General features: G+C 45.4%; 1 pseudogene; it reads right to left on the bottom strand.

Annotated features, from left to right (window-relative positions):
- Positions 1–7,098: 7,098 nt before the first annotated feature.
- On the bottom strand, positions 7,099–21,433 carry LOC106574617 (NLR family CARD domain-containing protein 3-like; annotated as a pseudogene).
- Positions 21,434–23,386: the final 1,953 nt, after the last annotated feature.

Below are 23,386 nucleotides of genomic sequence, written 5' to 3'. Positions count from 1 at the left end.
TGTTGAAGGATCCATGAAGACTGAAGAAAACAACTCATTTCCACTGACTGTCATTGGTGTAATATTCCATGCAGCCACAGATTACTTGAGGAGAATGTAGAGTCAAACTCCTGTCACGCAGTCAGATAAAAGCATTATTTTCAGACAAATCTTTTTTTGTAATAAACTATGATTGATTTGCGACTACATGCTAGATTTCTCTCCAAACCTCCATCCAACCGCAGGCAAAATGAAAACAACATGAATATAGTCGCATAAAGCTCACACAACCACATTGCACGCAGACTGGAATTTCCCTGACTTTCAACTTCCTTGTTCAAATATCTGAATATTTATTTGCCCAGATAGGTCTTCATTCCAACTAGCACCAGTCTGATTCAGCACAGGCATAAAGTATGCATGCTTTTGATTTGATTGTGAAATCCTTCAGGTGTTACAGTAAGTAAGATAAGCTCACTGTGAAAACAAGTTGTTCCAACTTGAAAAAGAAAAAAAAGTTACCCAACTGCTTTATTAGTGATTTTTGAGTGTATGTACATGTATGTGTATGAGTCCTGTCTCTTTAAGTGTCTCTGGTGTAGGGTATGGGGAAACCTGTGGGGAGACCCCTACTCATCCTATTTGCAGGCTGAGACCATTATGGGAAATGTTGATGGGACGAGGTGGCTGGAAGTTTTTCTTAGGGCATTCTCAGCTATTTCCAGGGGCTCAGGTTTCCACTGTCCCGTCTGGGTCCCCCCTCCCGCGCACCTCTTCCTCCCAAACCGCCGCCAGCTGGCTCCCAGGGCCCCCCAGTGCCCCTCTCCACACAACGCTGTAATGACTTCCTTCCTGCTGCTCCCTGTCTCCGGTGCAGCGACTCCCTGCCTCTGTCTCCACCTCGACACTCACCTGAAATAAAAAAACTGTCCGGTGGAAGAGGGAGCAGGGAAAAGAGACTACTTCTTTATTTTATCCTGGGAAAGAGACTACTTCTTTATTTTATCCTGGGAAAGGACTGAAGTAACCCCTTCAGTTTGTTTCAGGGGGGAAACCTAATACAGAGAGAGAGAGAGAGAGAGAGAGAGAGAGAGAGAGAGAGAGCGAGCAAGAGAGAGAAGGAGAGAAAGAGAGAGCGGGGGGGTCTCCAAAGTGGTTCCATATGATAGACGGAAGCCAAGCTTGGTCTGGGAGCCACTGGGCCACACTGGTCCACTCCAGGGACACAGACACCTGATGGTCACACCCAGACGCATACAGACAGAGACATCCCATAACTAAGACAGAAAGTCCAACAGAAAAAGAGAAGCATAGGGGCTAAAAGGACTGACAAATATCATGTGTTATCTTAGAAAATGGTAAAGCGTGTGATGTTATCCTGTATTATATAGTAACTTACTTTATATCATATCTCGTCATACTAAATCATGTTTACTATTTCATTGTCAAGATCTCTAGAGAAACCTCCAGGGCTGAAGCCCCAATAAGACATTAGATGTGAATCCCTGTGTTCAGTCTGAGGGTGGCTAGCTTAATGTAGCTCTCCCAGCCAGCTCTCCTCTCCTCAGCAGGACAGCCAGGCTCCCCGTCTCCCTATGGGCCCTTGCTAAAAAGATTAATATCTGTGGACATCTATAGCTGCCGCGGTCCAATCTGTCTCAGTGGTCGATTCGTTTCACGGCCTGCCAGGAGTGTTTTGTAATTAGCCTGATATTGATGAAGGCTGATTCCAGCAGGTAATCGCTGACAGTTCAGCTTTATGTCTCCGCACCGCAGAATGTCTCTATTCATTAAAAGGTTTCACGAGTGTGAATTAATTTCCACTTCATGCTTTTGCTCTTTGATCAGCTGTGAGGGGGGATTTCATGGCCATCAGAGATAGGATATCTAGCTAAACAGTCTTCACGGTAGGAGACTGTGTGGCTCAGCGGGACGGGTGGGGAAAATGTCCGAAGCCACAGCAGAGTGATCGGGGATATCTGATCTCATACTAGATTCACTGTGGGAATCAGTGATCACTGATGATCAGTTTGGGGGATTAGTCAAAGACCACAGACACACTGATAGTAATACCAATACTGTTGATGGAAGGTCTAATAGTACTGCAGAGTAGTCTGGACGCAGCGGTCTAAGGTACTGCATCTCAGTGCTAGAGGCGTCACTACAGACCCTGTTTCGATCCCGGGCTGTATCACAACCGGCCGTAATCGGGAGTCCTGTAGGGCGGCGCACAACTGGCCAAGCGTCTTCCGGGTTAGAGGGTTTGGCCGGGGTAGGCCGTCATTGTAAAATAAGAATTTGTTTTTAACTTACTTGCCTAGTTAAATAAAGGTTAAATAAAAACATTTAAATTAATAATATCCACTATAGCAGGGCTACTCCACTCTTACCCTACGAGGTCCGGAGCCTGCTGGTTTTCTGCTGGTTTAATTGCACACACCTGGTGTCCCAGGTCTAAATCAGTCCCTGATTAGAGGGGAACAATGAAAACAGGCAGTGGAACTGGCAGTGAGGTCCAGAGTTGAGCTTGAGGGTACTTTAACACAGGAGGCTGGTGGTTCCTTAATTGGGGAGGATGGCTTGGTAATGACTGGAGCGGAATCAGTGGAATAGTACCAAATACATCAAACACATGGTTACCCTCACCAGCCTCCACTGTACTATAGGGTTGATAGAAAACTATTTTGCCATGAGAGAATGAATAAGGAGACAAAGGACTGAAGAGAAGTGTTGGTTAGGAGTGGAATAGACATCCATTATTATAACCACTATAACCCTCTGGCCACCAATGCCACCCACCACCACCCTCCTCATCTTGGCACTGCTGCCTATACCCTAAGGCTGGCTAAGGTGGTGGTGGGCGAAATAGGCTTTTTGACCCCAGGCATTATAGAATGACAACAATTACCTCAGCTCGTCTCTTTAGCGTTTTGGTCAAGACAAGCTGGCTGCAGTCTGACTGGCCTCAGGCCAAGCTAGCCCATTAGTGCCTGGCTACATTAGAGATGCATTAGGTCAGAGCCTAAACTGTCCTGCACCCCAGCTGCTAACTGAGGCCCTCAGTGAGGGGCCATGGTGGGGCCAGGACCGGGACGGCTGCTCTCTGGGCTCAAATGGTACTATGGGGTTTTACACACAAACACACGCACTCACGCACACACAGCCTGTTTATCACAACAAGGTAACTCCATGCCGGCCTATGTGTTAATACTGTATGAAAACTTATATTGGACAAAATGGTCAACAGTCCTTTTGAACTTTTAGTATGTGTGTACTAATATACTAGTTGTTCAGGTGTGGCACAGTGTGTGCATCTGTGTGTGTGTTGTTCTGAATGTGTGTGTGTGTTTTGAAGGCTGCTCGCTGGGCTGGCTCTGTGACACCATGTGGTCGCCTCATATCCCCAGGCTGCCTTTTCCAATCACTGCCTGCCTCTCTCCCTCCCTCCCTCCGTTCACAACAGATAAGAGGCCAATCAGTGTTGGCTTGGGTACACATGCTTGTTCCTGAATGAGGGAGGAGGTGGGGGTTGTTGAAGAAGGCCTGGGGATATGTATGGTGCGCTGGCATCCATGACAAAAGCATACGCCTGTTTCCACAAGGGGGGAGGGGGGAGAGCAACTCTCTCTCTCTCTACTCACCTCACGCCTGCCTCTCCTCTGAGATTAGTTATTAAGCAATTTGGGGGATACACACACCCTCACACTCATACACACACACACTAAGAGGAGACAAGCGGTTTACACTATGCAAAGCATTCTCTATGAAGGATGAGTTGGGGGAACTCTTGACAGAGAATAGCGGGGTCTTGAATTAATGTAGGTGGTACCAGAGAATCGATCAAAGGAAAGAGGAACGAGAGAGCCAAGGAGAGGAATAGGAAACACTATTAATAAATACGGCCGGCAGGTAGGCAGGCAGGCAGGCAGGTAGATGGGTAGGTAGGCAGGCAGTCGGGTAGGTAGGCGGGTAGGTAGGCAGGCAGGCAGGTAGATAGGTAGGTAGGCAGGCAGGCAGTCGGGTAGGTAGGCGGGTAGGTAGGCAGGCAGGCAGGTAGGCAGGCAGGTAGATGGGTAGGTAGGCAGGCAGTCGGGTAGATGGGTAGGTAGTCGGGTAGGTAGGCGGGTAGGTAGGCAGGCAGGCAGGTAGATGGGTAGGTAGGCAGGCAGTCGGGTAGGTAGGCGGGTAGGTAGGCAGGCAGTCGGGTAGGTAGGCGGGTAGATAGGCAGGCAGTCGGGTAGGTAGGCGGGTAGGGTAGGCAGGTAGGTAGGCAGGCAGGCAGGTAGGCAGGCAGGTTGATAGACAGGTAGGCAGGCAGGTAGGTTGGTGGGTAGGTAGGCAGGCAGTCGGGTAGGTAGGCAGGTAGGTAGGCAGGCAGGCAGGTAGGCAGGCAGGTAGATGGGTAGGTAGGCAGGCAGTCGGGTAGGTAGGCGGGTAGGTAGGCAGGCAGTCGGGTAGGTAGGCGGGTAGGTAGGCAGGTAGGCAGGCAGGCAGGTAGGCAGGCAGGTTGATAGGCAGGTAGGCAGGCAGGTAGGTTGGTGGGTAGGTAGGCAGGCAGTCGGGTAGGTAGGCGGGTAGGTAGGCAGGCAGGTAGGCAGGCAGGTTGATAGGCAGGCAGGCAGGTAACCAGGTAGGCAGACAGGCAGGCAGGCAGGAAGGCAGGCAGGCAGGCAGGCAGGAAGGTAGGTAGGTAGGTAGGTAGGTAGGTAGGTAGGTAGGTAGGTAGGTAGGTAGGTAGGTAGGTAGGTAGGTAGGTAGGTAGGTAGGTAGGTAGGTAGGTAGGTAGGTAGGTAGGTAGGTAGGTAGGTAGGTAGGTAGGTAGGTAGGTATATAAGTAGACATATAGAGAGGGAGATCATGTCTTTGATGTATTGATGCTGTCTACTGCTGCAGCGTGTTAGGCTTTGGTTAGAGAGGAGAGGGGCATCACCCAGCTTATCTTAGAGGACATCAGTACAGGCTGGGGGAGGATGCCCTTGGACATGTTCTCATTCCCACAACACTGTATGACTACCTCTCTAACGGTCTATGTCTAACTTGGTGGAATCTTTACTAATATACATACTGTAGATACATACACATGAATGGTAATAATATAGTTACTACAAGGTATACTCCAAGGGAATCCATTGATCATTTACCGGCCATGCACAAATGTGTTGCAACAGCCCCTGTAGTCCATTGTTATGTATAGGAGGTTCTCTGTTACATATCAGTGGGGTAAATACCAGGGAAAATGAGCTTGTGCAGACTGGCCCTCTGAGTCCATGTTTGTGGATGGACCATAATGGATTCTTAAAGCGATGAATGGCTTATAGGCATGACAGCCATGTTTCAGCGGGATGGGCTTATCCACGGCACAGGGCACTAAGGATATTAGGGAATCAGCGTAAAGCGCAGAGGAGACGACGACAGGAATAAAGCCTTGGCTCGCTGGTAAGCCCTCTCCCTCCTCCCTCGCCAGCCAGACCAGCCTGGAAACGTACGTGGTGGAGATGATGAAGCAAGAAGACTTGGCACACAGCCATATTGTGTGTTCATATCCCCATTACTTGTTGTGTGGTTCATTTTGTGGGCCAAAGCCAACAATTAATAAGTGTCACTCAATCTGCCATCATAGTGACTGGAGGTCATCGTTGTCTGTTGTGGCAGTGTCTTTCAGGATGAATGTCTGCTGGAATGCCTTGGTAATCCATATGGAACAATGACTGGATTGGATGGAAGCCAATTTCCTAATGACTGTGAGTAAGCGAGGTAGCCTATCATAGATGTGCCAACAAGCAACCAGGCATCCATAATATAGGCCCAATATATGAATGTACTTCTCCTTATACAGTATATCTCTTTCAGTCTAACAGTTGGCAAGGTATTTGTTATCTATTTAGATATATTTTGAACAAAGCGCAGAAATCCAGATTAATAAAATGCTGTCATTTAATAAAACACATTACAAATATGAAGTACTAACATTGTTTTTTTTGAAGTAATTACAACCTAGTGTCATGTTTCACAGTTTACACATGAAGAACTCCCTCCTCGGCGCACACACACACACACACACACATATCTCCACAACCCAATCTGCTGAGGCTCCCCTGTCCTGTCATAGTGGGACTGAGGCAGAGGTTTGATTTATGTGGCACCCCTCACCCCCCACTGTGAATTAGAGACCACGGGTCGAAAACTATTTCTCTTTGTGAGCAGGAGCATGCTCGTGGCTAAAACCAGGGCAAACACCGTTTATCATTAGCTTGACGACAGCATTCCTTAGGCGAATTAACCACGCTACCATATCGACTGGCACGGGCCGGGAGTCTGCGCCCCTTCACTTTGATTCATCTCCCAGAATTCCCATTCCAACTCTATCAAAGTAATCTCGGTGAAGACACAGCATTGATCTCTAAACACCACACACACACACACACACACACACACACACACACACACACACACACACACACACACACACACACACACACACACACACACACACACACACACACACACACACACACACACACACACACACACACACACACACACACACACACACACACACACAGTCAAACTAGGTCTGCAGTGTACTTCTTACCTTTTCTTCTAGATGCAGAAATGACCTGGACTTGCATACTACTTAATAGACCTATGAAGTGATGTTTACCCTTGCCCATTCATGTACTGCAACCTATTGCTGCTCACTGCCTTGTGCCTCAGTCTCTCAATAACATCAAATAAGTGTCTGTACCAGTGGAGGCTGTTGAGGGGAGGATGGCTGATAATAATGTCTAGAATGGAGTAAATGGAAAGGCATTAAGTTATTTGATACCATTACACTGATTCCTCTCCAGTCATTACCACGAGCCCGTCCTCCCCAGTTAAGGTGCCACCAACCTCCTGTGGTATGTACTATGTATCCTACTTTAGTAAAATATTGAAAGACGCCAACAGCACCTATGCTTATTGTATCTAAGTAGAACGTTCAAAAAAAAACATTCTAGAAACATTTTATTACAAACAATAAAGAAAAGCAATAATAACTAGAGATTTTAAATGGGAGGTTTTTACAGCAGTAGGGTGATTCTAGTTACAAGGTCAGTCAACTTTAGAGATGTACGGTATATTCATGTTTACTTACTCATTCATGTCATGATCAGAGTGAAACATATCCCATCAGGTCACCCAGATGTGATTGAACAGGAGTATGACTTCTCTGAAGACTCAGGTGTTCCTCCAGAATACAGGAGGTTATTCTACCTGACACAGGGTCACAGTCCCTGTGTCACCCCTTACATAAAACCCTGGGTAGACGGGCTCAGTGAATGTAGAGTGGAATGTGTGCAAGTGGGTCAGTGTGTCAGAGGAGACGCTGTAGAAGGACAGAGTGCCGGCCGGCCAGTCCAGATACACTCCTACTCTGTTGGAGCGGGACGAGGGGACAGGTATGTCAGTTCTCTTATAATTGTGCCTGGCAGAGTAACTGTCAGAAAATCTGTTCAGATTCCAGGACTTGTCATTGGCTCCAAGCCGACTGTCAGGACCTTTTCCTCTCCTGCTGATTCCTTTATATGTTACTGCTATACAAGCCCTCCCACTCAACTCTACCTCCCAGTAACAGCACCCAGTCAGACCCTCTCTACACAGCACCTGTTCATAGTCCTCAAATCTCTCTGGGTGATCTGAATACGGCTGCTCCTTCCAGGTCCATTCCACCTTCCTGTTCTCCTCAGACAGAGAGAGGGTTCTGTGTGCTGTGTTTGGGTCCAGTGTGAGATCACAGGCATCTAAATGGGGGAGAGCAGGATTGAAATATACTGCATTTGGGGGAAAAAACACTTGGAAAGCATGTATTTGAAAATACACAGTATTTACACAAACATTTAAATACTCCCATGCATTTGACCCCGGGTCTGTTTGGAATTTGAAATAATGTATTCAGGAATATGTTTTTTTTTTTATACTTTAAAGTACTTCCAATAGAAGTATGGCTACAAATTGCAAAAAAAATTATTGCTGAATTAATTATTGGAGAAAATGAAAATTATGATGTGGATTTAAAATGTTTGTTTGACAGGACTTTTGTTTTGCAGGATTGAAACTGAAAGTTAATTAAACTGAAATTGGTCTCTAAACACATGTTGATCTAATGAACAATTATTACTTGTTGAACTAGTACAGGAATACTCACTTCAGTGTCACCAGTTTACATTGTGGTCTTTGCAGTCCAGCAGAGAGTAGATTCACTCCTAAATCCTGCAGGTCATTGCCACTCAGGTCCAGCTCTTTCAAGTGTGAGGAGATGAGAGCTGTGCCCAGCACTTTGCAGCATCGTTTTGGGAGGTTACATTGATTCAGCCTAAATGAGATGTTTAAAATAGACAATTTGAGGTTTTACAGCATGTTATTTGAGAAGTAGCATAGGAGTATAACTATATATATATATATATACACTGCTCAAAAAAATAAAGGGAACACTTAAACAACACATTGTAACTCCAAGTCAATCACACTTCTGTGAAATCAAACTGTCCATTTAGGAAGCAACACTGATTGACAATACATTTCACATGCTGTTGTGCAAATGGAATAGACAACAGGTGGAAATTATAGGCAATTAGCGAGACACCCCCAATAAAGGAGTGGTTCTGCAGGTGGGGACCACAGACCACTTCTCAGTTCCTATGCTTCCTGGCTGATGTTTTGGTCATTTTTGAATGCTGGCGGTGCTTTCACTCTAGTGGTAGCATGAGACGGAGTCTACAACCCACACAAGTGGCTCAGGTAGTGCAGCTCATCCAGGATGGCACATCAATGCGAGCTGTGGCAAGAAGGTTTGCTGTGTCTGTCAGCGTAGTGTCCAGAGCATGGATGCGCTACCAGGAGACAGGCCAGTACATCAGGAGACGTGGAGGAGGCCGTAGGAGGGCAACAACCCAGCAGCAGGACCGCTACCTCCGCCTTTGTGCAAGGAGGAGCAGGAGAAGCACTGCCAGAGCCCTGCAAAATGAGCTCCAGCAGGCCACAAATGTGCATGTGTCTGCTCAAATGGTCAGAAACAGACTCCATGAGGGTGGTATGAGGGCCCAACGTCCACAGGTGGGGGTTGTGCTTACAGCCCAACACCGTGCAGGACGTTTGGCATTTGCCAGAGAACACCAAGATTGGCAAATTCGCCACTGGCGCCCTGTGCTCTTCACAGATGAAAGCAGGTTCACACTGAGCACGTGACAGACGTGACAGAGTCTGGAGACGCCGTGGAGAACGTTCTGCTGCCTGCAACATCCTCCAGCATGACCGGTTTGGCGGTGGGTCAGTCATGGTGTGGGGTGGCATTTCTTTGGGGGTCCGCACAGCCCTCCATGTGCTCGCCAGAGGTAGCCTGACTGCCATTAGGTACCGAGATGAGATCCTCAGACCCCTTGTGAGACCATATGCTGGTGCGGTTGGCCCTGGGTTCCTCCTAATGCAAGACAATGCTAGACCTCATGTGGCTGGAGTGTGTCAGCAGTTCCTGCAAGAGGAAGGCATTGATGCTATGGACTGGTCCGCCCGTTCCCCAGACCTGAATCCAATTGAGCACATCTGGGACATCATGTCTCGCTCCATCCACCAACGCCACGTTGCACCACAGACTGTCCAGGAGTTGGCGGATGTTTTAGTCCAGGTCTGGGAGGAGATCCCTCAGGAGACCATCCGCCACCTCATCAGGAGCATGCCCAGATGTTGTAGGGAGGTCATACAGGCACGTGGAGGCCACACACACTACTGAGCCTCATTTTGACTTGTTTTAAGGACATTACATCAAAGTTGGATCAGCCTGTAGTGTGGTTTTCCACTTTAATTTTGAGTGTGACTCCAAATCCAGACCTGCATGGGTTGATAAATTGGATTTCCATTGATTATTTTTGTGTGATTTTGTTGTCAGCACATTCAACTATATAAAGAAAAAAGTATTTCATAAGATTATTTATTTCATTCAGATCTAGGATGTGTTGTTTAAGTGTTCCCTTTATTTTTTTGAGCAGTATATATATAGTATATACACACACTAGAGGTCGACCGATTATGATTTTTCAACGCCGATACCGATACCGATTATTGTAGGGCCAAAAACCCGCTACCGATTAATCGGACGATTTTTTTGTTTATTTATTTGTAATAATGACAATTACAACAATACTGAATGAACACTTATTTTAACTTAATATAATACATCAATAAAATCAATTTAGCCTCAAATAAATAATGAAACATGTTCAATTTGGTTTAAATAATGCAAAAACAAAGTGTTGGAGAAGAAAGTAAAAGTGCAATATGTGCCATGTAAGAAAGCTAACGTTTAAGTTCCTTGCTCAGAACATGAGAACATATGAAAGCTGGTGGTTCCTTTTAACATGAGTCTTCAATATTCCCAGGTAAGATGTTTTAGGTTGTAGTTATTATAGGAATTATAGGACTATTTCTCTCTATACGATTTGTATTTCATATACCTTTGACTATTGGGTGTTCTTATAGGCACTTTAGTATTGCCAGTGTAACAGTATAGCTTCCGTCCCTCTCCTCGCTCCTACCTGGGCTCGAACCAGGAACACATCGACAACAGCCACCCTCGAAGCAGCGTTACCCATGCAGAGCAAGGGGAACAACTACTCCAAGTCTCAGAGCGAGTGACGTTTGAAACGCTATTAGCGCGCACCCGGCTAACTAGCTAGCCATTTCACATCGGTTACACCAGCCTAATCTTGGGAGTTGACAGGCTTGAAGTCATAAACAGCGCAATGCATTGCGAAGGGCTGCTGGCAAACGCACGAAAGTGCTGTTTGAATGAATGCTTACGAGCCTGCTGCTGCCTACCATCGCTCAGTCAGACTGCTCTATCAAATCATAGACTTAATTATAACATAATAACACACAGAAATACGAGCCTTAGGTCATTAATATGGTCGAATCCGGAAACTATCATCTCGAAAACAAAACGTTTTTCCTGTCAGTGAAATACGGAACCGTTCCATATTTTATCTAACGGGTGGCATCCCTAAGTCTAAATATTCCTGTTACATTGCACAACCTTCAATGTTATGTCATAATTACGTACAATTCTGGCAAATAAGTTCGCAACGAGCCAGGCAGCCCAAACTGTTGCATATACCCTGACTCTGCGTGCAATGAACGCAAAATGACACAATTTCACCTGGTTAATATTGCCTGCTAACCTGGATTTCTTTTAGCTAAATATGCAGGTTTAAAAATATATACTTCTGTGTATTGATTTTAAGAAAGGCATTGATGTTTATGGTTAGGTACAGTCGTGCAACGATTGTGCTTTTTTTGCAAATGCGCTTTTGTTAAATCATCCCCCGTTTGGCGAAGTCGGCTGTCTTTGTTAGGAAGAAATAGTCTTCACAGTTCGCAACGAGCCAGGCGGCCCAAACTGCTGCATATACCCTGAATCTGTTTGCAAGAGAAGTGACACATTTTCCCTAGTTAAAAGAAATTCATGTTAGCAGGCAATATTAAGTAAATATGCCGGTTTAAAATATATATTTGTGTATTGATTTTAAGAAAGGCATTGATGTTTATGGTTGGAGCAACATGTACCTAAGCGATTATATGCAACGCAGGACAGGCTAGATAAACTAGTAATATCATCAACCATGTGTAGTTAACTAGTGATTATGATTGATTGATTGTTTTTTATAAGATAAGTTTAATGCTAGCTAGCAACTTACCTTGGCTTCTTACTGCATTCGCGTAACAGGCATGCTCCTCGTGGAGTGCAATGTAAAGCAGGTGGTTAGAGCGTTGGACTAATTAACCGTAAGGTTGCAAGATTGAATCCCTGAGCTGACAAGGTAATAATCTGTCGTTTTGCCCCTGAACAAGGCAGTTAACCCACCGTTCCTAGGCCGTCATTGAAAATAAGAATGTGTTCTTAACTGACTTGCCTAGTTAAATAAAGGTCTAAAAAAATATATATTTCCGATTGTTATGAAAACTTGAAATCGGCCCTAATTAATCAGCCATTCCGATTAATCGGTCGACCTCTAATACACACAGTTGAGGTCAGAAATTCCTGACATTTAATCCTAGTAAAAATTCCCTGTTTTAGATCAGTTAGGTTCACCGCTTTATTTTAAGAATGTGAAATGTCAGAATAATAGTAGAGAGAATAATTTATTTCAGCTTTTATTTCTTTCATCACATTCCCAGTGGGTCAGAAGTTTACATAACCTCAATTAGTATTTGCTAGCATTGCCTTAAAAAATGTTTACTTGGGTCAAACGTTTCGGGTAGCCTTCCACAAGCTTCCCACAATAAGTTGGGTGAATTTTGGCCCATTCCTCCTGACAGAGCTGGTGTAACTGAGTCATGTTTGTAGGCCTCCTTGCTTGCACACACTTTTTCAGTTCTGCCCACAAATTTTCTATGGGATTGAGGTCAGGGCTTTGTGATGGCCACTCCAATACCTTGACTTTGTTGTCCTTAAGCCATTTTGCCACAACTTTGGAAGTATGCTTGGGGTCATTGTCCATTTGGAAGACCCATTTGCAACCAAGCTTTAACTTCCTGACTAATGTTTTGAGATGTTGCTTCAATATATCCACATAATTTTCTTCTCTCAGCTACTTTGTGAAGTGCACCAGTCCCTCCTGCAGCAAAGCACCCCCACAACATGATGCTGCCACCCCCGTGCTTCACGGTTGGGATGGTGTTCTTCGGCTTGCGAGCATCCCCCTTTTTCCTCCAAACATAACGATGGTCATTATGGTCAACAGTTCTATTTTTGTTTCATCAGACCAGAGGACATTTCTCCAAAAAGTGCGATCTTTGTCCCCATGTGCAGTTGCAAACCGTAGTCTGGCTTTTTATGGCGGTTTTGGATTAATGGCTTTTTCTTTGCTGAGCGGCCTTTCAGGTTATGTTGATATAGGACTCGTTTTACTGTGTATATAGATACTTTTGTACCTGTTTACTCCAGCATCTTCACAAGGTCCTTTGCTGTTGTTCTGGGATTGATTTGCACTTTTCGCACCAAAGTACGTTCATCTCTAGGAGACAGAACGCCTCTCCTTCCTGAACGGTATGATGGCTACGTGGTCCCATGGTGTTTATACTTGCGTACTATTGTTTGTACAGATGAACGTGGTACCTTCAGGCGTTTAGAAATTGCTCCCAAGGATGAACTAGACTTGTGGAGGTCTACAATTTTTTTCTGAGTTCTTGGCTTATTTCTTTTGATTTTCACATGATGTCAAGCAAAGAGGCACTGAGTTTAAAGGTAGGCCTTGAAATACATCCACGGGTACACCTCCAATTGACTCAAATTATGTCAATTAGCTTATCAGAAGCTTCTAAAGCCATGACTTCATTTTCTGGAATTTTCCAAGCTATTTAAAGGCACAGTCAATTTAATGTATGTAAACTTCTGACCCACTGAAATTGTGATACAGTGAATTATAAGTGAAATAATCTGTCTGTAAACAATTGTTGGAAAAATTACTTGTGTTATGCATGAAGTAGATGTCCTAACCGACTTGCAAAAACTATAGTTTGTTAACAAAAAAGTTGTGGAGTGGTTGAAAAACGAGTTTTGATGACTCCAACCTAAGTGTATGTAAACTTCCGACTTCAACTATATATATATATACTGTATATATATATATATGTATATATATATATACACATTGAAATATTTCTTCCTGATGATCAGTATTTAAAATGTCCTAACAGTTACTCACAGGGCTGTTCTGGATGCTTTGACTACTGGCAGCATCCTCAGAAGACCCTCCTCTGATCTAAAGTATTTCTTCAGGTTGAACACATCCAGCTCTTCTTCTGAAGACAGCAACACAAACACCAGAGCTGAAAACAGTGCAGGTGACAGTTTGGCTGCTGAGAGACTTCCTGAGCTCAGGTAACTTTGAATCTCCTTCACTAGAGAATGGTCATTCAACTCACTCAGACAGTGGAAGAGATTGATGCATCTCTCCTGAGAGGGATTCTTCCTGATCTTCATCTTGATGTACTTAACTATTTCCTCATTGGTCTGTGAGCTGCTTCCTGTCTGTGTCAGTAGGCCTTGTAGGAGAGTCTGATTGGACTCCAGTGAGAGGCCCAGAAGGAAACGGAGGAACAGGTCCAGGTGTCCATTCTTACTCTTTAGGGCCTTGTCTACAGCACTCTTGAGTAAGTTCATCATAGGTTGGTGTTTCCAAAATGTCCGTAAAAAGGAGGAGTTCTGTTGGACCAGTGGGTTTTTATTGCAGTTCATGAATGTGAGAAACACATAAACAGCAGCAAGACACTCCTGGATGCTCAGATGAACAAAGCTGAACACTGTCTTCTGACTGGTCCTCCCTTCCACCTTAAAGATCTCGGTGCACAAACCTGAGTACACGGATGCTTTTCTGACTCCAATGCCACACTCTGTCAGGTCTTCCTCATAGAAGATAAGATATCCCTTCTCCAGCTGATGAAATGCCAGCTCGCCAAGTTTGAGGACTATGTTGCCACTTCCTACGGAATTCCCTTTTGCTCTCATCCTATCTGTCTGAAAGATCAGGAAGTGTAAGTATGTCTCAGTCAGGGTTTTGGGCAACTCTCCACTCCCTGCTTCATCCAACAGCTTCTCTAGAACAGTGGCTAAAATCCAACAGAACACTGGTATGTGGCACATGATGTGGAGGCTCCTTGATGACCTGACATGGTTGATGATTCTGCTGGCCAGGTACTTCTCCTTCTGTTGGTCATTGAACCCTTGTAAATCTGTCCACTGGTGGATGTGTTGACGAGGGATCTGATTGGCTGCAGCAGGTCGGGAGGTTATCCAGATGAGAGCAGAGGGGAGGAGCTCTCCTGTGATGAGGTAAGATATCCCTTCTCCAGCTGATGAAATGCCAGCTCTCCAGCGAGGCTGGCTTTGTGTCGTCTGTCAGAAACTTACTGTTGAAGTTCAGAGGAAGTCGACTCTCATCCAGACCATCAAAGATGAGCAGAACTTTAGAACCTTCCCCCAGGGTCTTCACCGGTCCCATGACAGTGAAGAATTGATGAAGCAGTTCAATCAGACTGCAGTCCTTTTCCCCATATTAGAATTAATTTGGCAAAAAGGAAGTGGAAAGATGAAATCAATGTCTTGGTTCTCCTTTCCTTCTGCCCAGTCGTGAATAAACTTCTGAACAGAGACAGTCTTTCCCACGCCAGCGATGCCCAGTGTAAGCCCTGTTCTGATTGGCTTCTTTTGATCAGGTCGGGTTTTGAAAATGTTGTTGGCTTCAATAGTGGTCTCTCCTGTGGCTGGATTCCAGATGTATGACCTCATGCTCATCTCTGACCCCTCCCCAGGCCCCCTCGATCACATGGAGCTCAGTGTAGATCTGGTCTAGGTAGATGAAATCACCTCCCTTTGACGTCCCCTCATATATACAGCTGTACTTCTTCTTAAGGAAGGATTTCAGTTTGTATTGGACTGCAAGAAAAAACAAAGATCAGTAAGTTTACTTTTTATATTACTGCCATGGTAACGGTATGTGTTTGTATTGACGTCATTATGACATGTTTTGGTCAGGTTGTTTTGTCAGACGTCTTTTTAGCGACCATAAATGATCTGGTTATCTCACCAGATAACAACCAAAAAATGACATATTTCACATGATGTCTTACATTTACATTTTAGTCATTTAGCAGATGCTCTTATCCAGAGCAACTCACAGTAGCGAACGCATACATTTCACACATTTCATTTCATGCATTTATTTTATTTTTGTACTGGCCCCCCTCGTGGGAATCGAACCCACAACCCTGGCGTTGCACACACCATGCTGGCATTGCAAATACCATGCTCTACCAACTGAGCCACAGGGAAGACATGTCCTCATGAAAGAAGACGTCTTTACCTGGTTGTTATCTGGTTGTTACCTGGTTATCTAAGACACTGCATCTCAGTGCTAGAGGCGTCACTACAGACAACCTGGTTCGAATTCAGACTGTATCTCAACCGGCCGTGATTGGGAGTCCTATAGGCCAGCACAAAATTGGCCCAGCGTCGTCCGAGTTTGGCCGGTGTAGGCCGTCATTGTAAATAAGAATTTGATCTTAACTGACTTGCCTAGTTAAATAAAGGTTCAATTTAAAAAATAATCTGGTATACAGTGCATTCGGAAAGTATTCAGACACTTTCCCTTTTCCACATTTTGTTACATTACAGCCTTATTTTAAAATGTATTAAATTAAACTATTTCCTCAATCTACACACAATAGCTCATACTGACAAAGCGAAAACAGTTTTTTAGAAATGTTTGCAAATGTATTAAAAATAAAAAAACATAAAAACCTTACTTAGATAAGTATTCAGACCCTTTGCTATGAGACTGGAAATGGGGCTCATGTTCATCCTGTTTCCATTGATCATCCTTGATATGTTTCTACAACTTGATTGGAGTCCACCTGTGGTAAATTCAATTGATTGGAAAGGATTTGGAAAGGCACACACCTGTCTATATAAGGTCCCACAGTTGACAGTGCATGTCAGAGCAAAAACCGATCAATGAGGTCGAAGGAATTGTCCGTAGAGATCCGAGATAGGATTGTGTCGAGGCACAGATCTGGAGAAGGGTACCGAAACATTTCTGCAGCATTGAAGGTCGGGTTTGGTTTGCCAAAAAAGGCACCAAAAGGACTCCTAGACCATGACAAACAAGATTCTCTGGTCTGATGAAACCAAGATTGAACTCTTTGATAACGCAGGAGTGGCTTCAGGACAAGTCTCTGAATATCCTTGAGTGGTTTTGCCAGAACCTGGACTTGAACCCGATCAAACATTTTTGGAGAGACTCTATGCAGCAACGCTCCCCATCCAACCTGACAGAGCTTGAGAGGATCTGCAGAGAATAATGGGAGAAACTCCCCAAATACAAGTGTGCCAAGCTTGTAGCATTATACCCAAGAAGACTGGAGGCTGTAATCGCTGCCAAAGGGGCTTGAACAAAAGTTCTGAGTAAAGGGTCTGAATACTTATGTAAATGTGATATAAGTTTAACATTTTTTAATACATTTGCAAAAAAAAATCTAAAAACCAGTTTTTGCTTTCATTACGGGGTGTTGTGTGAATATTGATGAGGGGGGAAAAACGATTTAATCTGAATACTTTCCGAATGCACTGTATCTTATCTGGTCTTCTCAACCAGAGCCAGTTTCCTACCAGAATATGACATCATAAAGAAGTCACCTGTCCATAGCCATGGGAATTAGGGGTGCTGAAGGTGCTGCAGCTGATACATTTGGCAAATGTATATAATTATGGCTGTACAGAAATAAATAAACAAAATACTAGGCTACACAAGAAAGCATAATCTAGCCACCAAGGAGCGATAGCTTCTTAAAAACTGTGGCTATTGGTTGCATTCAATGTAACGACGGTCGTCAGGAATGGACCAAGGCGCAGCGGGTTGAGTGCTCATAATTAAGTTTAATGAAAACACTTATACAAACAAAACAAAACGATGGACGATGAATACAGACTTGAAGGCGAACGACAGCAATTCAAGTGACAACCTCCCACAAATTACAAACACACCCTAATATATAGGACTCTCAATCAAAGGCAACTAGACAACACCTGCCTTCAATTGAGAGTCCACACCCCAATTAACTAAACATAGAAACAGACTAACTAGAAAGAACATAGACTAACAGAGCAGTGACCAAAAACCCCTGAATACATAAATCAACTACCCTCTACATAATACACACACCCCGAACCACATAAACCAAATACCCTCTGCCACATCCTGACCAGCCTACACTAACAAAATAACCCTCATACTGGTCAGATCGTGACATTACCCCCCCCCCCCCCCCCCCCCCCCCCAAAGGTGCAGACCCCGGATGCACCTCACACACAAAAAAAAAAAAACAACAACAAATAACCCCCAAAACACTAATAAATCCCCAAAAGTACATGGGAGGGAAGGGAGGGTGGCCACCGTCACCGACGGTGTTCCTGCAACACCCCCCCCCCTAACCCCAATACTCCCCCCTCAGGAGGTGGCTCAGGAGCCAGACGCAGACCCCACTCCACCCCTGGCTCACTCCCCTCATAAACTGTCTCTACAGTGATGTCCCTCTGTCGACACCGGACTGTAGGGCGACTCTAGGAGCTCTGCACTGTAGGACGACTCTAGGAGCTCTGGACTGTAGGACGACTCTAGGAGCTCTGGACTGTAGGACGACTCTAGGAGCTCTGGACTGTAGGGCGACTCTAGGAGCTCTGGACTGTAGGACGACTCTAGGAGCTCTGGACTGTAGGACGACTCTAGGAGCTCTGGACTGTAGGACGACTCTAGGAGCTCTGGACTGTAGACAGACTCACTTGGTTCTGGACTGTAGCCAGACTCACTCGGCTCTGAACAGTGGGCCGTTTCACCTGGTTCCGAACAGTGGGCCGTCTCTCTCCGGGGCACTGTTGCCGGAAGTTCTGGACGAGGCACTGTTGCCGGAAGTTCTGGACTGTAGCCAGACTCACTCGGCTCTGAACAGTGGGCCGTCTCACCTGGTTCTGAACAGTGGGCCGTCTCTCTCCGGGGCACTGTCGCCGGAAGCTCTGGACGAGGCACTGTTGCCGGAAGTTCTGGACGAGGCACTGTTGCCGGAAGGCCTGGTGCGTGGGGCTGGCTTAGGACGTGCCAGACTAAGGACACGCACCACATGGCTAGTACGAGGAACATGGACAGGACGTGCTGGACTGGGCTGACGCACTGAGGCCTGGTGCGTGGTGCTGGTAATGGAGGTACCATACTGGAGACACGCACCTTAGGGCTAGTGCGTGGAGCAGGAACAGGACGTACTGGACTGGGCTGACGTACTGGAAGCCTGATGCGTGGTGCTGGTACTGGATATGCCAGACTGGAAACACACACCTTAGGGCTAGTGCGTGGAGCGGGAACAGGACGTACGGGACTGGGCTGACGCACTGGAAGCCTGGTGCGTGGTGCTGGTACTGGATATGCCAGCCTGGAAACACACACCTTAGGGCTAGTGCGTGGAGCGGGAACAGGACGTACTGGACTGGGCTGACGCACTGGAAGCCTGGTGCGTGGTGCTGGTACTGGATATGCCAGCCTGGAAACACACACCTTAGGGCTAGTGCGTGGAGTGGGAACAGGATATATTGGACCGTGAAGGCGCACTGGCGGTCTGGAGCGCAGTACTGGCTCCACCCTTCCTGGCTGGATGCCCGCTTTCCCCTGACAAATGCGGGGAGCAGGTACTGCGCACACCGGCCTATGAATACTAGGCCTCAACGCCGTGCACCTCACTCCAACGCACGGGACCTGACTAATACTAGGCTGCCCCCAATAAGCACGGGGATTTGGCTTGCGGCTCAATCCTGGCCCTGCCAAACTACCCGTGTGCCCCCCCCAAAAAAATGATTGGGGCTGCCTCTCCGGTTTAATAGCCAGTCGTGTTCCCCTGTAGCGTTCCCGGTCTTCGCGCCATTATTTCCATGGGCCCTCTCCGGCAATAATCTGTTCCCATGTCCATTTCTCCCGTTGGTCCAACTCAAATTCCCTTTTCTCCTCAACGTCCACCTGTTGCTCCTTCCTTCGCTGCTTGGTCCGGATTTGGTGGGAGGTTCTGTAACGACGGTCGTCAGGAATGGACCAAGGCGCAGCGGGTTGAGTGCTCATAATTAACTTTAATGAAAACACTTATACAAACAAAACAAAACGATGGACGACGAATACAGACTTGAAGGCGAACGACAGCAATTCAAGTGACAACCTCCCACAAATTACAAACACACCCTAATATATAGGACTCTCAATCAAAGGCAACTAGACAACACCTGCCTTCAATTGAGAGTCCACACCCCAAATAACTAATCATAGAAATAGACTAACTAGAAAGAACATAGACTAACAGAGCAGTGACCAAAAACCCCTGAATACATAAATCAACTATCCTCTACATAATACACACACCCCGAACCACATAAACCAAATACCCTGTGCCACGTCCTGACCAGCCTACACTAACAAAATAACCCTCATACTGGTCAGAACGTGACATTCAAGACGAGGCCATTGTTATTGATCTCAGTTTGTCAGTGTCAGAGTATAGGCTGTGATTTCATGTAAAACGATGTAGAATTTGCATGAATTAAAGCCGCCCCCACCCGCCGGTCAGCACCTCCAACTCAAAACATTATCCTGCTGCTATTACCATGTTCACATGCTCGTCTAGTTGTGATGTCGGAGATACGACTGTTTCATTCTTGTGCTTTTTTATTTAACCTGTATTTAACTTTGCAAGTCAGTTAAGAACAGATTCTTATTTACGATGACGTCCTACACTGGCCAAACCCGGATGACGCTCGCCCATTTGTCCGCCGCCCTATGGGACTCCCAATCACGGCCGGCTGTGATACAGCTAGCTTGATAAGCTAGATAACATTACTAATAATAAAGTTAGCAAGCTTGCTTAACATTGACAATATGGTCAAACTAGATACATTATCCATATTGATGATGTCGTAGTTGTCAAAAATAGATTTATTGTCATCTTTTGGTTGAGAAGGTCAATCACCACAACATTTTCTCTGAGTTTCCCACTTATAATTGCGTCTGGGAGGGTTGTTCAAGTGAAACTTCCCAGTCGGAGCTAGACAGTTCAGATTTTTATTTTACTAGGCAAGTCAGTCAAGAACAAATTCTTATTTACAATGACAGCCTAGGAGCAGTGGGTTAACTGTCTTGTTCAGGGGCAGAACAATGGATTTTTACCTTGTCAGCTCAGGGATTTGATCCAGCAACCTTTTGTTTACTAGCCCAACAATCTAACCACTAGGCTACCTGCCTTCCAATAACTCCAAAAGTATGTGAACACGGCATATGCACGTTTCAAATTCTGCCCGCCGGGTGCTGTTGTGTTGATTCAAACAGCTTACCTCTGACTTCTAAAACCACTGGAGCACTCGGGGCTGAGAGAGAGAGAGAGAGAGAGAGAGAGAGAGAGAGAGAGAGAGAGAGAGAGAGAGAGAGAGAGAGAGAGAAAGAAAGCTCTTTTAGTACATACATTTAGTCTGGGATTTTCTGCTGCCTGCCATGTGTCGCTGCTTGTTATGTAAAAATGATAATAATCTTAAACGTAGTATAATTGTCTAACCTGCTGCTTCTGTTGTCTCACCCTCATTGTACTGGTTATTTAACGTATCAGACAGTTGGTTCTGATTCCTCTTCCTCAGGATTTCCAGTGAGATCTTCACAGCTCCCTCAGGACCGTAGGTCTCCACCATCGTGTTTGTAATGTCCAGTCTGTCAGCATTCTCCAGCTGGCTCACTGGAATGTGAGGGAAGCCTTCCAGCACGTCCTGGGTCAGGTGCCATTTAAACGTCTTTAGATCTACATTGAGCAGGTCCTCCAGAGTGGCCAGCAGAAGCTCAGCAACAGAAGACATTTTGGATCACTGAGGATAAGACATGAGGAAGTTATCTGCAATAGACTTTAGATACACATGACTCATCTGCCATGGTAGTCATGCAGCATTCTTAAAAGTCGAATGCATCCAAGCCAAGCACCCTACTCGGGAAAATCATTAGTCTCACCGTTGTAGCTAGTCAGGTGTATTAGTTCTGGGCTGGAACTAAAGCCTGCACACCTAGCTCTCCAGGACCAGGATTGGTATTTTCTTGCGACTCAAGCTAGAAAGTGTCTATAACCGACATTACTGGCTAAGTGAAAAACAACACTTTGAATATGCAGTGCATTCAGAAAGTATTCAGACCTCATCCCTTTTCCCACATTTTGTTACCTAACAGCCTTATTCTAAAATGGATTAAATACAATGCTTTCCTCATCATTCTACACACAACACACCATAATGACAAAGTGAAAACAGGTTTTTAGAAATGTTAGCAAATTTATTACAAATCCAAATCAGAAATACCATATTTACATAAGTATTCAGACACTTTGCTATGAGACTCAAAATTGAGCTCAGGTGCATTTTGTCTCCATTGATCACCCTTGAGTCCACCTGTGGTATATTCAATGAATTGGACATGATTTGGAGTGGCACACACCTGTCTATATAAGATCCCACAGTTGACAGTGCATGTCAGGGCAAAAACCAAGCCATGAGGTTGAAGGAATTGTCCGTTGAGCTCCGAGAGAGGATTGTGTCGGGGAACAGATCTGGGGAATGTCTGCAGCATTGAAGGTCCCCAAGAACACAGTGGCCTCCATCATTCTTAAATGGAAGAAGTTTGGAACCAACAAGACTTTTCCTAGAGCTGGTCCCCCGGCCAAACTGACCAATCGGAGGTGAAGGACCTTGGTCAGGGAGGTGACCAAGAACACGATGGTCACTCTGACAGAGCTCCAGAGTTCCTCTGTGAAGATGGGAGAACCTTCCAGAAGAACAACCATCTCTGCAGCACTCTACCAATCAGGCCTTTACAGTAGAGTGGCCAGACGGAAGACACTCCTCAGTAAAAGGAACATGACAGCCCGCTTGTAGTTTGCCAAAAGGCACCTAAAGGACTCTCAGACCATGAGAAACAAGATTTTCTGGTCTGATGAAACCAACATTGAACTCTTTGGCCTGAATGCAAAGCGTCTCGTCTGGAGGAAACCTGGCACCATCCCTACAGTGAAGCATAGCGGTGACATAATCATGCTGTGGGGATGTTTTTAAGCAGCAGGGACTGGGACAATAGTCAGGATCGAGGGAAAGATTAACAGAGAAAAGTACAGAGCGATCCTTGATGAAAACCTGCTCCAGAGCACTCAGGACCTTAGACTGGGGCAAAGGTTGACCTTCCAACAGGACAACAACCCTAAGCACACAGCCAAGACAAAGCAGGAGTGGCTTCGGGACAAGTATCTAAATGTCCTTGAGTGGCCCAGCCAGAGCCCGGACTTGAACCCGATCAAACATCTTTGGAGAGACCTGACGCTCCCCACCTTACCTGACAGAGCTTGAGAGGATCTGCAGAGAAGAATGGGAGAAACTGCCCAAATACAGGTGTGCCAAGCTTGTAGTGTCATACCCAAGAAGACTCGAGGCTGTAATTTCTGCCAAAGGTGCTTCAACAAAGTACTGAGTGAAGGGTCTAAATACTTATGGAAATGTAATATTGACTTTTTTTATTTCTATAAATTTGCAAAAATGTCTTAAAACCTGTTTTTGCATTGTTATTATGGGGTATTGTGTGTAGATTGATGAGTGGAAAAAACAATTGAATCAATTTTAGGATAAGGCTGTAACGTAACAAAATGTGGAAAAAGTCAAGAGGTCTGAATACTTTCCAAATGCACTGTATCACTAGCATATTACACACGACCCAACAACTTACAGTAGTGATCATTAGTAATTTATTTCTCCCCTTTGTGTGAATCTCTGCTCTTC

Source organism: Salmo salar, chromosome 16 (genome assembly GCF_965601325.2).
Source record: "Salmo salar chromosome 16, fSalSal1, whole genome shotgun sequence".
In the NCBI taxonomy this organism is placed as follows: Eukaryota; Metazoa; Chordata; class Actinopteri; order Salmoniformes; family Salmonidae; genus Salmo; species Salmo salar.
Note: the sequence above shows the minus strand (reverse complement) of the source record. Positions and strands in the feature narration are given on the sequence as shown.